The sequence below is a fragment of the Taeniopygia guttata genome, chromosome 3, assembly GCF_048771995.1.
Source record: "Taeniopygia guttata chromosome 3, bTaeGut7.mat, whole genome shotgun sequence".
Lineage (NCBI taxonomy): Eukaryota > Metazoa > Chordata > Aves > Passeriformes > Estrildidae > Taeniopygia > Taeniopygia guttata.
Window position 1 is genome coordinate 58,710,576 of NC_133027.1, and position 18,126 is coordinate 58,728,701.

Below are 18,126 nucleotides of genomic sequence, written 5' to 3' on the forward strand. Positions count from 1 at the left end.
CTAAACAAAGCCATCATGAAGAAACTGGCTTTCAGCCCAGTATCTGCTGATGGTGGGATATGAAACAGCCTATTGATTCTGCAGCTCTCGAATTCTTGTGCAAAAGTAAAAACAATGCTATTTGCCTTTTCAATAGGGAGAGAAAAAAAATCCCATTTTATTCAGTACCTCCACTTAGAAAAGGCAAACTACATTATGGAGCCAACTTTTAGAAGCTTGTACAGAAAGAAGTGCTTCCAGCACATTCAGAAAACTTCCGTTTAGAGTTATACAAACTCTAGAAGAAAGGCAAGAACACTAAATTTTAAATCAGATTTATATGTCCACCTGTCAAAAATGCTGTGCAAAATTTTTGAGGTATTCTTATCTTTCATCAAAAATGCAATTTGAGACGATAAAACAGCTCTTTCAAGTTTTTGTGCTGGTGACTGTCAAGTTTATTGTTACTACTATGATATTTAGTGCTTTTCATCTGGCTTCAGATGACAGAACTCTAAAATGTATGAAGATCTCAGCTTCTAGTATTCATGCTTTGGGGGAAAAACTTGGAAACTTGAAACAAACACAAATGGCTTAAATAAGAGGACAAGCAGCAACAACTGAAAACACCACTTTCCTAAACTACTTCTTTTTAATTAATTCTCTGGTCTGGAGGAGCAATTTTGTAGTTCTTCAATATGTGAGGGCTGCCAATACAAGAAGCATGCAGTAATTGTAAAAGCAATAACCAGTCCAGCTGCATTCCCTGTGCAGAAACTGAGAGGGACAACAAGCCATAAATAGTGGTGTCACCGCTACTCTTTGCCTCAGTTAAGAAGTATTATTATTCTAAACACAAAACAAACTATTGCTTGGCCTCCAACTGAAAGCTTCAAAGCCTCATAAATCTGCCAGGTCAAAGCCAATTTTCATTGGAATTTTGGAAGGGAACTTCTTGAAAGAAATAACCAGTGCTAATTTTAATTTCCTTTTAGTACTTGTTTTAACAGCCTTGTCCAAACTCAGTGTCCTTCAAATGGAAGAATACAATTTTTCCTCTGATATACCTCATTCTATGTTTGCCAATAGCTCAGCACTAGACTACTACATCAAGCACAAGCAGAACATCTACAATGAGTATACATTTTCCTTTAACCCAAAGCTGCTGAGAACTGTCCTCAGGCAGAGATTGATGTTATGAGGGCTGCATGTTAATCACTGATGGGCTTTGTGTGGACTGTTGCTGCCTAAGCTGTTGTCTCCAAGGTCTCAGTCAAGGCAGATGCTTTTCCTTCAGTGTAAAACTTTTTTAGATTTGTTCAATAACAGGTTTGGAAACTGCTGCCAATGAGGAGTTTTGCTGGCTCAAAAACATGAAGAAGGTTTTGATTTTTTTTTTAATAAAAAGGAAAAATACTTCCATGAGAGCTCAGCAGACATCTGAGGCAATTTTCAGAAAAGTCTACTCAAAAGGAAGGATGTGTGTATGTGTTCTCTCTCTGATTGCCCTTCCAAGAATAATGGTTTTCCTTTACTTTTTCTGCTTCAGAGTATCTTCCCAGGTGGAAAGGAAAGCCTTCCCACCCTTCCCAAAAGGGAGAGGGTGCTGGTGAGAAATGATGGTGTTTTTCCTCCCTTTTCTTAAGAAATTTCTCTTCTGCTATTATAACACTTAATTGTCATCATGCATTGTATTCTACACAGACAATGTGCTTGCAGCACAGTGTTTTCTAGACTCAGTATTTTATCATTATAATATATGGCATTACATGTTTGCTAATATGCAAGGGAAACAAGATGAGAAATATAAATTAAAATCTGAGATCTCTTTCTTTCTAGGGATATTTATTCCATTTTCATGGTTATGAAATTACCTTCTCCTTCTGTGAAAAAAAGAATTGGCTCCAAGAATCAATGAATGCAGTGATAGGATAGACATGATTAGTCCAAGATCCCCACAAAGAACTTCAAAAATAAGAAAAGTGGCAAAAGGATGGGTTGTAGAGTGAGAGAGATTGATCAAGATATTTGGTATTGTGAGAAAATTCTCTCTTTTTCCCCACTTGCTAAATCTTTTGCCCCAGAAAGGCACAACTGATGTTAACAAACATTTGGCTTAATTTTCTTTCTTTTTTTTTTTTTTTTTGAAAGCATACAATGGGCCCATACCATACACTCAGCCGGTCAAAACACTTGGTCTTGGGCCTAAAGAAAGTCGGCATAAAAGTGTGGGGTTTTTTTTCAATTAAAAAAAAGAAGGTAGTAAAAAGGACTGCTTTACATAGTTCAAGTGATTAGGGTAGAACAGAAAAATATTCCACCTCTAACATGTTTCTTTGCTTGTTAACTACTGTCAAAAGGGACCTCATTCTGGGAAATGTGCTGAAAGAAGCTTTTCTTTGTATACCGTGCATATCAGCTGCCTGGTAGACAAAGAAAGATTTTTGTGACTCCCTTGTATTTATATACAAGAGTGAAAAACAGTGTCTGCATCTGTAGGTATTGTTTTCCAGTGAAACAATTTCATGTCATACCCGTCCATAAGATTCAGAAGAATACTATTGCTGGCTATAATAACATGTTGTGATTAAAACAGATCTTAACTCCGTAGGCCAAAACCAAATATATAGGCTTGAGAGCATTTTTAAATTTTTTGCTTCTTTCTTTTTGCTTCTCTGTTTTGCCCCCGATTGACTCTGCACTTCTGGACTTCTTGCTCTACTAGTAAATCTCTTAACCTTATTAACATAGGCTCTTATTAAAGGAATTCCTCCAGGAATGGTAAACAGATAGTTACTGACTACCAAAGCAAATCAAGGCTTCAGACACAAGTTATTCTTGGTTTTTTTTGTGCCTTGATATTGTGCAAGCTATAGCGGTGCCTTGTAGGTGAAAAGACATCTGCAGCTGGAGGGTGTCAGAGGTTTTTCCAGCAGTATCATTGTCAATAAAACAGCCTGAAACTTTTCTTTATAGCTTTGGCAAAGCCATCATAGGCTGAATTAGTCACAGCAGCGAAGCTATCTACTCACCAATAGGAAATCTTCACATTACAAACATTTTGCATAAACCTCATGAAGTTTAATAGAAATTTCTTTATATACTAGTAAAATCTATAGATTTTTACAGACCCTAGAGCTTGTTTTTACTCTTTCTAACACTTCACAAAACTGAGTTCCTCTGGCTCCTAGGCTCTTCTCTCTTAGCTTTCTCCCAGAAGCTGCTGCTAAATGTTCAGCACGCATGGATGAGTCTGGAGATTTGGCTGGAAGGCAACAGAAGTCTGTGGCTTAGGAATATTGCTGCCTTTCACTGTCTCTCAGAAGTTCCCAGAGTGATGCTTCTCTTGTTTAGCCAGTAGTGTGGATATGATCCCAGCTAATAATTCAGCAAGAATGCATTTCTGTGGTATAGTTTGGAAATCTTTAGGAAGATTGGTATTTTCAATCTGTTTCAAATATGTGGACCCCTGTAAAGTGAATCTAAGTCCACTGAACCAAACTTTCTTTTCTCAATTATCTTTCCAGGTCTCCTAGTAGCAGACCACATGTTAAAGGCCACTGATCTAGAAAAAGACACCTCCTCTCCAGCTGAAATTTAAGCTACATTTACTCAAAGGTTCAGTACACTCTCAACATCACTTAGATTGTAAATTCCCTGTTATAGAGACCTTTTCTTTCTTTTTTACAAACAATGCATTCAGTTCATTGGTTACTGTGCCTTGTGAGCATTATTGCAGTATAAATACTAAATGTCAGTTTTATCAAGGGTCCTCAAAAATATCCCTCTGTAAGAAAGCTTCTCATCACTGGATCTGGAATATTTGGAAATTATTACATTTACATTCTCAGAAGCAGGATGTGTTTTTCATGATGGTTGGTAGACTGGAGTTATGAGGTAAACATTGTCCTAGCTGACTGAGATTTTGTGGCTGCACCCTAACTTGTACTGCTTTCATGAGAGAAGCCAAGACTGAAAAGAAACATGGGAGTTTCATGGAGCACAATTACAGTTGTTTATTCAATTATTAGCCAGTCCTGAAATGACTCACAACACAGCTGCTCAGATTTACAGGCAGTTAACAGACTTAAGTGTTTGTTGGCTTTTTTGTTCAAAGTGATGTAGTGGGACACTGTCCTGGACAGATGTACCACAGAGTTGAAAGCATGAGGAAACAGAATACACTTTTGTCTCTTTCTTACATCAGCTGTGAGAAAGATACTATGACAGAGATTTAATCTGACATATCTTGAGATAGCAGAGTAATCTAGTAACAGTATTCAATGTAAATTAGGCACTATTGTCTCTGAGATGCTCTGAAAATTCTGGGATTCTCTGATCTGCTATCTCCAAATACTCACATTCTGATATGACTTTATTTGGTAACTCTTGCATCTGTAATAATAATACAGTGTTCTGGCTGCTTGACTGGTGGATTTTTTTTCAAAACAGTGATAATTGATATTCAGTCATGTATCAGAATAATTTGGAACTGTTTTGGTTACATTAACATTCGAATTTCATACATTTATATAGAGAACTGCTTTCTGAACAGAGATAGAATAACTAGTAAGCATAGGCCATGTCATGTTGTATTAACAAGTATTTACAAAATGCTACAACATTGCCTTTTCTAAATGATATTATTTCTGATTTTAATTTAGGGTTGTTCTCCTATACTAGACTTCTATATTAAGTAACAGGAACTAACAACACTGACTATAACATCTTAGGATTTTTGGGTTTCCTTTTTTACTTTTCTTTTTTATTTTCTTCTGTTTTTCTTTCCTATTTCATTAGTTCATGAGGTATCTCTTCTGCTCTTAATCTCCTTTGTCTGAGGTTGAGGTACCATCTTTTTTCTTGCTTCTGTTTAAAACATTTTGTATTTTTATACTGCTATACACAACCATTAAAAATCGAAAGCATCTATCCCTACTGTAGGTAGCACGATGTGTAAAACCTGTAAGATGTTCTCTGTCTTTTTGTCAATGACAGATCTTCATTTTTGGGCTTGCATCCTTCTGGACCGGCACTGACCGAGCTCAATATAAGTTCCTGTTTGGAGGCTTGCAGCCTTCATTTTTATGAGTCCTGATAAAGCTTTAGACTTCCTTTTCCACTGCCCTGTCTGCACTCATGTAGATAGGTGTGGAATGAAATTACAGTGAGTTTGTTACATCCTTGTTCTGTCCTGATAGGATCTGAAATATCACCTTCCCTTGATGAGTCTGCAGTGGCTGAGAGTGAATTTTTGAGTATTACTCAAACTTCCTGAGGGTAATGAATTATGCCCACTGCATCTGGTTGGCTTTTGCCACTCGTAGAATTTGCTAAGGGAGAAGAAAATCTTTTGCTGTGGTAGTAGGTTAGGTCAGTTGATGAGGATTGGGATGCCTGCACAGTGGCCAAACAGTTATCTGATAGGTGATTTGGACTGTGAGTTGCATTAGACAGCGATACAGCAAAGGAGATTACAGTCCTCTTAGCTCCTTCTTGGAAGTTTGCCCCTTGGGATCCTCTCTGATGCATGCCCAGAGAACTGCCCTTGAAATCTTCCTGCTCTGGGGTCCTCACTCTCTGATGGGCAGCAAACCAGAATAAATGCAAGGAAGAATCCAGGGATCCAGGGGTATTTTACTTGAAAAAAATACTCCAGGGATTGGATGGTGATCTTGAAGAAGTTAGGGGCTGAATTTAGTTTATTGCCTAAGAAAAAAACCCATGTTTATTACTTTTTACTTAGAAGGTATTTTAAAATAATTAGTCTAATTTTTGTGGAGCATTGTGCTTTAAAAGCTACAGCTGAAAGCAAGGAACCATAAGATTTCCATGTAAGTAGTAAAGGTTTTTTTTAATAACCCAGATGAGTCAGAAGAAACCAGTGGTTTCTTATATTTGAAGGAGTTTCCTTGAAGTTGGAATCCTGTAATCAGATGAGTTCGTCTGCCATCTGAGCACCTGTATTAGCAGTGTTGAAAAGTAACTCTTAGTTGCTGCTTAAAACAAGTCTAATATACTCCTTGTTGTGCTTTGAAGACCTTGGACTTGATCCTGCTTTTTTATACACATAGAATCACCACAAAGCATGCAACAATAAAAAAACTTTTTAAAGACATTGATCTTGCAGCCCCTAAATAAAACACACAAGATGAAGGCCTCCTTGCGACATCTTCATACTCTTTCTGTGAACAATTAATTTAAGCCAAAAAGAGGCAGCTGAATTTTGAGAAACAAGCACCACCTGTGTGCCCAGTAAGGCTGTTTGCTGCGCAAGCAACTAAACAGAGAAGAGGAAGTGGCTGGGATCCTGCTCCAGCTTTATTTTGAGCCTTTGACTGTCCTGTCCAGAGAAAAATGAGGTAAGCATCTTCCATCCTGGAGGGGCTGCAGTGGGTCATCCTTAACTGGTAGCTTTGTTATGAGGAGCATGGAACTAGTGAGCGCTTTCTTCTAGAGCAAGACGGCTGAAGGCCAAAGGTTGAAATTAACAGCTCAATTCCAGCCTTATAACCTAAAATACCCCAAAGAAAATTTAACTGGGAAGATTAACCCTTGTAAGACTGAAACATGTTTTTTGTTTGCAAGGGTGTAGAGGCAAATGTTTTCAGGAATAATACAGGGGAAAAACTTTCTGGAGAAGAACAGATGGGAAACGTAGACACTATTATTTAACACAATAAATAAAGCATCATGGTGGAGCAGGCTGTGATTAAGACCCAAGACTTGTAAGGAATTTGAGACCTGAGCTGACAACATAATTGCACTAGCTTTTGAATTTACCAGAAGCCTATTTCATGAAAACTGCAGCTGGTCTCCATGCTTTTTTTATGAAGTACAGTTGCATTTGTGGAAGATCCAAGCAGTGCTGCTATGTGGAAAAGCAAATCCTCTCAAAGATGTTTACTTCTGCATGGAAATATTCCCAGACAAAGGAGTCAAACCCTCTCCCTAGAAAGATTAAATTCAGTAATTTCCTTCTGTACAATATTTTTCTCTTTTCTTATATTGACAGTCTTCATACTTGTAACGACTAAACTTTATCCTCTTACTCTCATTCTTTATGCACACTCTTTGTTTCCCAAGGCAAATGACATGCAAAGTCATCTTGTATTTAAAGTATTTCCACTTAAACTTTACAGTAAGATTGTGAGTAAGATATTTTGAACTTTGTAATTAAATGTTTTATCAGCTGCTGCTGTAAAGACTTAAATATGCTTCCAATTTTTTTTCACACAGGTATCTCATCAACTTGGAGGCAATTGAATACCTGCAGGATACAGGCATAAAGTAGGTATGATAGCATTTTATTTTATATTAATGATTTTACTGGAACATATAATTACTTGAATGGTTGTGTACTCCTTGGCAATTAGTGTACATGAAAGAGTGTGTTCTACGAAGCAGGAGCGCAGCTCTAAAAACCCTCTACATTTAATGATATTGCTTTGCAAAGCATATGAGTGTACCTGTGCCTGCCAATTAAATTGTATTGTGGGTGGAATAATTAATTTGGACACAAGGCAAGGAGAATATTTATTATTATTATTATTATTATTATTATTATTATTATTATTATTATTATTATTATTATTATTATTATTATTACTACTGACTGGGGAGTGCCCAGGTTAACATTATATCTGTTTTCCCTGCTTTACAACTTGTGCATAGCATGGACACAGAAGTTTTCTTCTACAGAACCTCCCCCTCACCGAACAATCAATTTTGGGATATGTCTTTTTCTTTTAAGTGTGTGTGTATGATGTCTTTACAAGTAGCATTTTTCTGTTATTGTACGGACAGGCCTTTTCCCCCCGAGATTCTAACTCAGAACAGAGAAACTTGTGCTTCTCCTCAAGTGAATGCTGAAATTCATCATCAGTCAGCAAACCTGAAGTGACAGTAATTTCTGTACACTTAAAGTCATTGCTTATAGTTTTGCTAAGTCACAGCCAGAATGAGGAAAACATTAACACAATGACTGGTGTAGTTCAGAGCTGGTGACGTAAATAAACGCTGTGATGTTTGAGAACATATGTACAAACTTATTGATAGACCAACTGATATAAGCAGACCTAGAAGGAAAATAATTTTAGGTTATAGATATCCAACACAGTAAGCAAATCACTTTGAAGTAGTACATGAAGGGAAGTCCTGGCCACCATTGTGAAAGACACCAACTTGTTAGTGGTGCAAGTTTCTGACTGCCAGCGCAGCAGGAGGGATAGAGGTGAAGAGCTGGCAGATGGAGCTGGATCCCACCTTAGGTATGGAGGAAGGCAGGGATCCTGCAGTGTGAGAGTTTGAGAGATGCTGTGAGAGTGAGCAGAAAAAAAATGTGTGTCAAAAAAGGTGTAGCTGAGGGAACAAAGATTTGTTTCTTGCCAGTGCACAGAAGTACTGCTGAGGATGATGGACAACAACTGGTGCTCCCCCCTCTGCCAGTGACCTTCTGTTGCACAGGCAAAACCCAGGAGAAAGGTTCACCTGCCTGCAGCTTCCTTGTCACCTGTGCCCTTTTACCAATACTCATGTGAATTACCTTCAAAGACAGGAGTTCCCACAATTTTTCCATGTATCTAATTCCTCCAAAAATGGGTGGTTCTTCAGATACACTATTTTGTGTCACAGTGCTGTAAAGCTTGGCCTTTCAACCTCTCTCACTCTTTCTGCAACAACAATACTACATTATCAGTCAATTTCCTTAAAACTTAGTGTATTTTGTCAGTCCACTGTAACGTTATTTTTAGCACAAGCAAACAGAAACCAGACAGACTCATGACCAGTCCTTTGGGGAAACGGAGGTAGAAGGATGAAGAGAGAGGAAGAGACTTCTCCTCTTGAAGTTTTTTCCTGTTAGTCACAGCACTGAGGAAAAACAAACTCCATATGGAACAGATCATGTAAGGCCTTTAAAACATATTTGGAGAGACTGTACAGTTTCTTAAAGGAACTTGGAATAGTCTGTGGTTTGGGGCTTTTGCTGTATTTCCCATTTGGGGATGTGTGTGCATTTTCATTTGTTTTAATTTGGACCAAGTTAAATGCATCAAGCAGTAGTTTGTTTTATTACTATCTTTCAAAGATCTATTCATAAAGGGAAAATATTCCCTGATTCCCCAAAGAGTTACAAATGCTTCTCCCCAAGCAGTTTCATCAGAGAAGTTTTGCTGCTTTTTTCTTTTCTTTTTCTTTTTTTTTCTTTTTTTTTACTATTGACTTGCAAATGAAGGCTAACTTTTTGTTCCCAGTACAAGGCCAGAGTGTAGTGTACTGAGGCAAGGATGTGTGCTCAGCTGGATGCTGAATTCAGACATGAAGTAGCTATGTAGTGCAGGAGATCACAACCAATGGGCTGATTTTAGTGGAACTACTAAGTCTCATCTGAAATTGCCCTTTTCCCACTTGCCCCCTGTCAAGCAACTTTGTAGAATACCATTCTAGAGTATTAACTGCGGAGTCCAGATTTCTGTGATCTCCCTTTCCTGCCTGGTAGGACAGTGATGGCTCCCAAGGAAAGTGGTCACAGCACCAGCCTGACAGAGCTCAAGGAGCATTTGGATAACACTTTCAGGCACAGGGTGGGATTCCTGGGGCTGAGCTCTGAAGGATCAGGACTTGGACTTGATGATCCTTGAGAGTCCCTCCCAACCCAGAATATTGTGTGATTCTATGATAACTATGCTGTAATTCTGCAATGTCAATAAATGTTATGTGCAAGAACAGCTGTCATTGAAACATTTGAGGTAGTTTTTTCTTGAAAAGGTAATATAGTCCCACTTATTAAACACAAACTTTTGTTTTGAAATGTGACCAAAATGAATTAATAAATGGGGTAATATTTCAAAATTCAGCACCCGTCTGAAGAATATTCAGTATTTATGTTGGGAAAGAGCTCTGGGCTTCTAAATTGATGACAGAGAAACAGACCCTGACCAAGGTGTTTTGGTGGTTTTGGGGGTTTTTTTTGGGGGGGTTTTTTTTGGTGGTTTTTTTTTTGTTTTTGTTTTTTGGGGGGTTTTTTTGGGGTTTTTTTAAGATTCCAGTGAGAACAGGTACGATGAGGGCAAACACTGAAACTTCCTGCTTTTCTGAATTACTGCTGTAATTACTTGTTTTGACATCTGAAAAGTATGAGCTGTTCTAACCTCACAATTTTCCTTGCATTCCACATTCTGTACATTACCATGAGTAGAGGGAGAAACTGTTATGGAACAAAAGCAATACAGCTTTACTAAATGTGAAACACGGAATGAAGTTTTACAGGAAACGAAGGATTTTTTTAGGGCTCAGAGGAATAAAGAGCACTGAACACGCATGAAGAATTCAGGCTTTATTTCAGCCAGTTTTGTTTTTTTTTTCTCTTTTGTGTGTCTTTTTACTGTATTCTTTTTTAATGTCGTGTAACTTTAAACTCACCTTTCCAAAGAAGATGACCCAGCAGCCTGCCACGAGGCAGGTGTACTCTCTATCTAGAACCTCTTGGAATTTGCTTTTTACAGGTCTTCATTTCGTGGTGGACTTGCCCCCTTCACATTTTGGCAATTTGGCAACTCATTTACAGAAGCTCTCTCAGACTTGTGAGTTGAATTTCAGACCTGTGGTGGCGGAGAGGAGCCGGTGGGCAGCTCGGCGAGGCGGGGATGTAGCTCGCAGCCGGGTGGAGAGGCTGTGACCTGACACACGGGGGAGGGCAGGAGAGCCCGGCACTTTTCCCTCCCTGAAAACAGTAGCGGATTTTTTTTTCTTCCCTTTCATTTTTTTTATCCCCCATTCGCTTTTCCTCCCTTCTTTTTCCCGGGGCTGTAATCCGACTGCTCTCTTTGGCTCCGTTCCAGAGACAAATCCGAGTGGTTAATCTCTTTTCCCCCCCTTTCCCAGCCTCGGGGGCTGGGGGGCGGCGGAGTAGGGAGGGGAAGAAGAGCAGAGCAAGCACCAGCCCAGAGCCGGGCCAGGCCTCCCCGGGGAGGGGCTGAGGCAGCGGCTGGGCTGCGGGAGCTGCATGGAGGAGGGGAGTTTCACAGACTCCTCTGCCCGGCCGGGAGGAGGAGGAAGTTTGGAGAATAAGCGCTGCCCGGAGCCGGAGCGCACGGAGCGAGCCGGGGCGCGGCCGCGGGCGCTGCGAGGGGGACACACGGCCGGCGCCGCTGAATGGGCTGCGGAGCGGGGTGACCTCCCGCACTCCGGCCCGCACCCCTGCGCCGGGATTTTCAGCGGGAGGAGGAGCGGTGGGCGAGGGCAGAAGACGGCGAGAGGCTGCCGGTGAGCGCTGCCGGGGGCTTTGTTCGGCGGGGCGCGCCGGGGAGGGGGCGGCGGCTCCCGGCTCGGCTCGGCTCGGCTCGGTTGGGGCGGGGCGGTACCCGGTGTCCCGCAGCCCCCGAAGCCGCGCCGGGGCTGCGCAGCGGAGCGGGCGTTCTGAGCGCAGCCTTTGTGCGCGCCGCCGCTGCCGCCGCGGGCACCGAGCGCCGGCTCCCACCGCGGCTGCCGCGGCGCTTTGTGCTCCGCCGGAGCCCGGGGTAGCCTGGCCGAGCCCCAGCCTGGCGGCTTCATTGAGTTTCTTCGGCGAGGGAGAAGGTGCTGCTTTTAAAATATGATAAAATTCCATAGGGCCTCAGGGTTTGTGGGGATGCTTTAACAAGCCCCCCAAACCCATCCTCTATTTTTTTAAAAAATGTTTTAAATTTAATGGGATTGTGGTAAGTATGGCCTAAAGAGGTTTAAAAATATGATTGATCTATTGTTAAGTAGCAGGAGCTTTGATTCTGTGGAGAGGCAGTGGGGCAGAGCTGCCCTATAGGACCCTGCATGCATTTCCACATATCCTGCACTCATCTTTTCCCTGCTTTGCGGGTCGTGTGTCCCAGTCCCTTTGGCTGAAGGAGAAGCCTTTCAGATCTCATCCTTCAGTTAGCACTGAGAGACCTGAGGGACTCGTTTCCTTCTTTCTTCACAAGCCACACTGCTCCAAGTCTGAGAGAAAAGGACCTGAAACAAACTTAGATGAACGTTCAGCTGGTTTCCAATGCGGTCTCTCTTTAGTTGGCTTTTTTCCTCCTTTGATTATTAATTGGCAGATGCAGAAAGAGCTGTGGCCTTCCTTTTTTCTTTCAATGTTCACTGGTACTTCAGCAGTTTAATAACTCTGCCTAGAGATCCTGATGACTTATAGGTGTTTTGAAAGCTGTGTAATAAGAGCTTACTAATAGTCATCTTTTGCTACTCTTTCATTCTTGGAGGGAGCAGTCTTTGCTGCTGGAGAATTGTGGTTCAAATTTCCACAAGCGTTTGTTGCCCGTGCCTCTAGCTAAATTTATAAAGGAATCCTGTTGGCTTGTGTGAAGCTAAATCTGGCTGTAGCAACTCCTGGCTGTACAATTCACTGTGGTTGGCATGGCACAATATATAGCTTCCTTGAGATTTATTTTGGGGTTGTTTTTTTTTTCACTCGGTGTGTGTAGGGCACGTAGTTGTCATAATTTTGGGAACTCTTCACCAGTGTGTGTGTGGGTGCTTTGGGATGAAAACATAAGAGTTATGCTAAGGTTAGGAAATGTATTAATAGAGTGCTTGTCTCGAAAATATGAGAAGGCAGTTTGAGATTGGCCTCTTAATGAATATTGGTATTGTTCTCGTGCCCATGCAGATGCTTAGCTATTAAATTTGGACTCTACTTCTGCTCTGTGTTCTCAGTTGGCAAGCTAGAAATAGTGCAAAACACTCTGATAAAAGGTTCAGTTTTAAATGTGTTCATTTACAGGAATGCTGGCTGTTTCTCACAGATCTAGAGAGCCTTAAGCAAACAACATCGACCTGTGACCACACAACTTAGTGCATCTCTGCAAAGGCATGCAATGATTCTAACACTAGGTGTTAAGGTGTTATTTTTCTTGCTGTTTTACTCTTGGTTTTCCAAAGAAAAAGAGAAAGGAAAAAAAGTAGGTGTGTAGCCAAATAAGTTTGTAATTTATAGTCTTACTTGATAACATCTTGCAAAGACAGCATTGACTTGATTTTTAAGTGGAAATCTTCAAGTAGTGAACCTAGTTTGTTGGCAGCTCTCATCATTTCAGGACATCTGCTAATGTGTTCTTCTTCCTTGGGCAGGATGTGAGACTACAAATTAACTGTCTAGAGGCGTACTTTGAGGCTAAAGTGTTTGATTGTGAGGCCATGGAAAAAGGTAGAAAGGGTTTAGAGCTAACTGGACACTTGGTACCTTCCTGTGTGGAAGTGGGGTGTTTTTGTCTAGGTAGTTTTTTTTAATGGGGTTGTGTTTTGGGATTTTTTGTAGTTTTCTTTTATTATTTTATTTTAAACCGTTGTTGTTCCCTAGAAGGGAAGTGAAAATACCTGCTAACTTTTCTAATAAGTAGCAAGTAGTGAGTTTGGGTACTTTTTCCTAATGTGTAGGTTGGTTTTTAAACCTTTTACTGACACAGTCTTTCATGTGGCATGGGTGATAGTATTTTTGTGAAGTTATTTGGAGCAGTATGCATGCTTGAAAGCCTCCTTGTGTGCATTTATTTGGCTTGGGTTGTTGTATACCTGTTGTCCTCTGCCTTTCATACAGTTGTGATTCCTTGGCTCCCATTCAGGAAAGGCTTTTTAAAGCCCTGCTAACCAGATAGGGCTGTAGCAACTGACAAAGGCATTTACTTGAAGTTGTGCTTTATTGTCTTTGAATGCAAACTCAGCAGTGCAAAGATGGTCTGTTTCTGTAACCATAAAACACTAACAGAACTGTAATTTGACATTGACTTCTGTCATTTTATCTTGCTTTGTAGTAGCATCATCCATACAACTTTTAGGCTCTGGTCAGTATTTTTGAGATCAACCAGAGCAATTCTTAAGGAAGGATGCTACAGAATGGATGGAGCTTTTTTATTTTATTCTTAATTTTTTAAGAAATCCAAAATAGCAATATTTTAACAGATACTTAGCATAGTTGTTAAAGTATACCAAAGACTCAGTCAACTGTTGATTTTTATATATTTATTCATTTTCTTCATGCTTGGTTGCCATTCCAGTAATTGCTGGGCATCACTAAGTTTCTACCAGCCAAGCGAGAGCTGCAGCTCTTGGTCTTGGGAGCATGGGGTTATGAAGAAGAGGAACCACATTTCTGGGTGGCAGCGTGGCCCTGTCATGTACCCAATCTCCATAGGGTCAGATGTGCTGGGTCAGGAAATAATAGGAACATCCAAGCTGATGAAGGGAGCCATTTTCAGGCTCCATTTAGAAGAGTTTCTCAGATTAGATATATATAAAGCTGTGTCATTTATAAATTAGAACGAAGGAATCAATCTGATGTGCATTTTCTTTTGCATTCACATAAAAACTTGTAGCTAGTAGGACTGTCAATGAGGAAAAAAAAAGTGGAAGAAAGTGTTATTGTTGTAAACTTAGAATGCAAAGGATGTGGAGCCTAGATTTCCCCTCCACTTTAGAAAAGCCTCACACACTACAGCGAGTGGTGAAACCACAAAACTGGCCTGGGAACAGGAGTAAAGGGAATGAAGAGTAAAGTAAATCTTAGTGCAGTGGCAACAGGTACAACTGTAAGTACTTCTACTTACAGTAAGTACTTTTACTTACCTACAAAAGTAAGTCTTTTATATACATGTCTAAGGATACAAGAGATGAATCTGAACAGATTGAATAATAACGAAAAGTATAAAAGTATCAGTATAGCCTGTTAGTATTCATTAATTTAAAAAAAGTGCATGACAAACTATCTCTTAGTGTTTAAAGTAGTGTCTCTCAAATAATGTTAAGGATATATATTTTTTTTTCTGTTATGGTTGTTGTATCAAATAGGTTAGTCTAGCCTGATTCACCAAAAGTTGAGTTCATATGAACTTGGCCTGAATTAAGTTTAACTGTGAACTTGATTACAAATACAGGAAAAGAAAGGGGCCTAGTCAAGGAGGACTGGGGAAGATAATAGTTGCAAAAACTACTTACACATAGCAAGGAGGCCTGAAAGAAGCAGTCTAAGCCATGTTACAAACTCCTAAACCCACTGTCATCTCTTGACTGGGGCACCTACTGAAGTACCTGCATGTGGGAGTGGTCACTACCTGTGTTTTCACTAATCACAATGCAGAGCATTGCTGTGAAAATACAAAGCAAGGTGACACTTTGAAAATTTATCTGTAAGAGTGACTTCATTTATTTAACTTGATTCTTTTCTTCCTTCCTCAACATGAGCCCCACTAGTTCTGCTTCCCAATGTTCTATGGGACCACGATGATTATTCTAGTGGAGGCTGCATGTGTTTTTTTTAAAGTGTAGTGAACAGGTATAAATTAGGTTGGCAGCAGTTTCCATGTAAACTTTAAACTGAAGCAGTGCTAATTAATTTTGTATCCTTTAAGTCTTGCTTGCCTGCTCTGAGTTTCATACTGCAAGTGGTGCCAAGGCTCTTCCTGTAAGCATACATTCTGTAGAAACTTGCATGTGAGCCCTGCCCAGCTGTTTTAAAACCAAACTTAATGAATGTTAACATTTAAATATTTGAACCTTCATATCCATTCAGCTGTTTCAGGATCATGCTCCAAGCATTAGTATCATTCAGCTACTGTTTTCTCCTGATAAGATTTGTGCTTCCTTTCACTGGAAGTACAGAGCAGAGATAAAAAGTGTGTCATGGGTACAGTGATTGAATCACCTGCTCATTTGCTTGCTCACAGCCATTGGAGAGAAAACCTTGGGAAGAACATGGCTGTTTGGGTTATCATAAGGAGCGGTATCGGGGACAGTGTAACAGCCAGTTTCTTTTCATGGTCATGGCTGACATCTTCCAGCATTGTCATCTAGGTGTGGGCTTCAAGGTCAGCTTCTGACTTTTAATTAGCCCACATAAGGAGTCTCTAGCTCCTAGATTTAGTGCATAGACTCTGGTGCTTGTACTTTCTCCCATACTTCCCCTTGTGTTATGCAAAGTTATCTGTAAACACAGGCAAGTTTTCATCCCTAACCTCCTGTAAACTCTGGTTTGTTGAAGTATTTAGAAAATGTTTACTCTCATGTATGTCCCCTAAGATTAGATACACTGTCTCCTGCAGCTTCATTGTGATTTCTACATACCAGAAACAATGTGTTGTTTGGGGGTTTTCTTTTTGTCTTTGTTTCTTTTTCTGTGATTGCATTGCCTACTCCAATGAGTCCAGCTCCATAGCTGAGGTCCCAACACGTTTCAGAAAGGCAGAGACAGAGCAGCTTGCTTTCTGCTGCTGCCACTGATCTGTGGAGCTTCAGTATAAAGTAACATAGTGCTTTGTGTCCTTGATGTCTGATATGGGGGAAAAATGATAGTTCCTTCTTTGTAAATAATTTTGAAAACAGGTGAGAAGAAGAACTACTTATTTGCACGTTCAGTGGTCTTTATCACTTCAGCATGCACAGAGCTTTCCACTTATTGTTTTAAACTGAAACCAAGTTAATAGCAGAAACTTGGGTTTGGCTTACAAGCATTATTGGTGCTGCCAAGATGAACGTGCTTCATACTCAGGTGCTTATGAAGCTTTCTCACTGTTTACTTTCCCATTCCTTCTCACTATCCTGATAACATGTCTCATGAGGCTGCTCAGAGAGGAGTCACACCTCAGTGTCTGAATGATGACACCACAGTTCTTGTCACATCACCTTCAGGTGCTTGTAGAGCAGTCAGCCTATTTGAATGGTAGATAGAGATGTATTTAACAATAAACCATTATTGAATTTGGAGAGATAGTTTGCCTTCCCTCACACAGTGTAGATGTTTCAGTAGGCCACTCCAGAATACTGTGGTCTGTTATTATGTGAAAGTAAGTAATTTCTGAGGGCATTAATGACCATTTAATCTCCAAGGTTTCTTTCTGATATACAGGGCAGTATCTTGGCATACTTGTGCTCCTCCACTGCTTTAGATTACATGGTTCCTAAATTGGTATTGGAGATACCTGTGCTAGGAGAGTCAGTGCTAGGCAAATTTCTCAGGGGCAAAGGACAGGTTTCTGCAGATGTTTTTTTCAGGATTTTTTTTTCCATTTTCTTAAAGCCTGCCAGAGGGAAGTGCAGACCAGAGCACTAAGAAAACCACACTTTTCTCTTGGTGTGAAGGACAGAGTGGTTTGCTAAGGCACAAGCTGTGCTGGGCAGATTTTAGAGCTGATCTTCCTGCTGACTCATCCTGGTGATCTCAGTTACTGCAGTTTGCACTTTGCCACTTCACCTGCAGCAGCGCTCTCCTTGGCAATGTGTTCCCAACACAGGTGTGCTTCCTCACTCATGGCTGTGCACGCTGACGGTGTCACTTGTGTTCTTCATCTTAGACCTAGGTTGTCCTGCTGCTGCCATGCACACTGCAGATCCAAAAGGAACGACATTGAAGAGATTCGTTCTGCAACCTTGCAGCAGAGGATCCTGCTGATAAACCTTTGTTCTGAAATACAGATTTGGCTCTTGCACTCCTCAGGCCCCTTTAAAGCAGTTTGTTCATCCAAAGCACTGAATAGGTGCTGACTCAGACTTCCACAAGGTCAAAGCAAGGAGAATAGGTGATTTTTTTTTCCTGCCCTGTTTTGGTGAAGCATTGATGCGATATGCACAGGTAGGGTATGGAGGAGAAAGGTTTTCTCCCAGACACCACTGCATGCTGTTTGGATAGGATAGGGGCTGTGGCTGCTTTTCAAGGAAGAATTCTGAAAAAATATAAACCCATTATTATCTCATTTGCTCTCTTCAGAAGAAAAGCTGGTCATCAGCCTTTGTCACTAAAGATCTGTTGCTTGTGAGTCTCTTTCATCTCAAGGGGACAGTGCTGACATACATACCTGATAGATGCACCTGCCCACCCTGGCTGTGTGCATCATGCAGCTCTTGGACCTTCCACAGGGGTCTGGATGCTAGGGCAATCTGCATGCTTCTTCGTTGCTGCTATCTTGTAGCAATAAAGAGTCTGCCCACTAAATGTTATGGGGTTTTTTTTCCCTTTTGCTCTTTAAATCAACATCAGTGTTGCACAAAGAGTTCTTTCAATATTTAATAGAGGATCAGTGATGTCCATCTTCTGATGTTTTCAGGAAAATGTACTGGGTTGCTTTTATTTGTTGATTATAAATATTGAGTCACATCAGGGGGTGATTAGTTCCAGTATCTGGA

The 18,126-nt window shown here is 40.6% G+C and overlaps 1 protein-coding gene across 6 annotated transcripts in view; it reads left to right on the forward strand.

Annotated features, from left to right (window-relative positions):
* The first annotated feature begins 10,564 nt into the window (after window positions 1-10,564).
* PLEKHG1 (pleckstrin homology and RhoGEF domain containing G1) overlaps window positions 10,565-18,126 on the forward strand; it is a 123,166-nt gene continuing 115,604 nt past the window's right edge. For 5 of the 6 annotated variants that reach the window (XM_072926933.1, XM_072926935.1, XM_072926934.1 and 2 more), the window contains exon 1: window positions 10,565-11,244. The gene's annotated coding sequence lies outside the window, so the exon portion shown is untranslated. The other variant, XM_072926932.1, reaches the window with a different exon arrangement.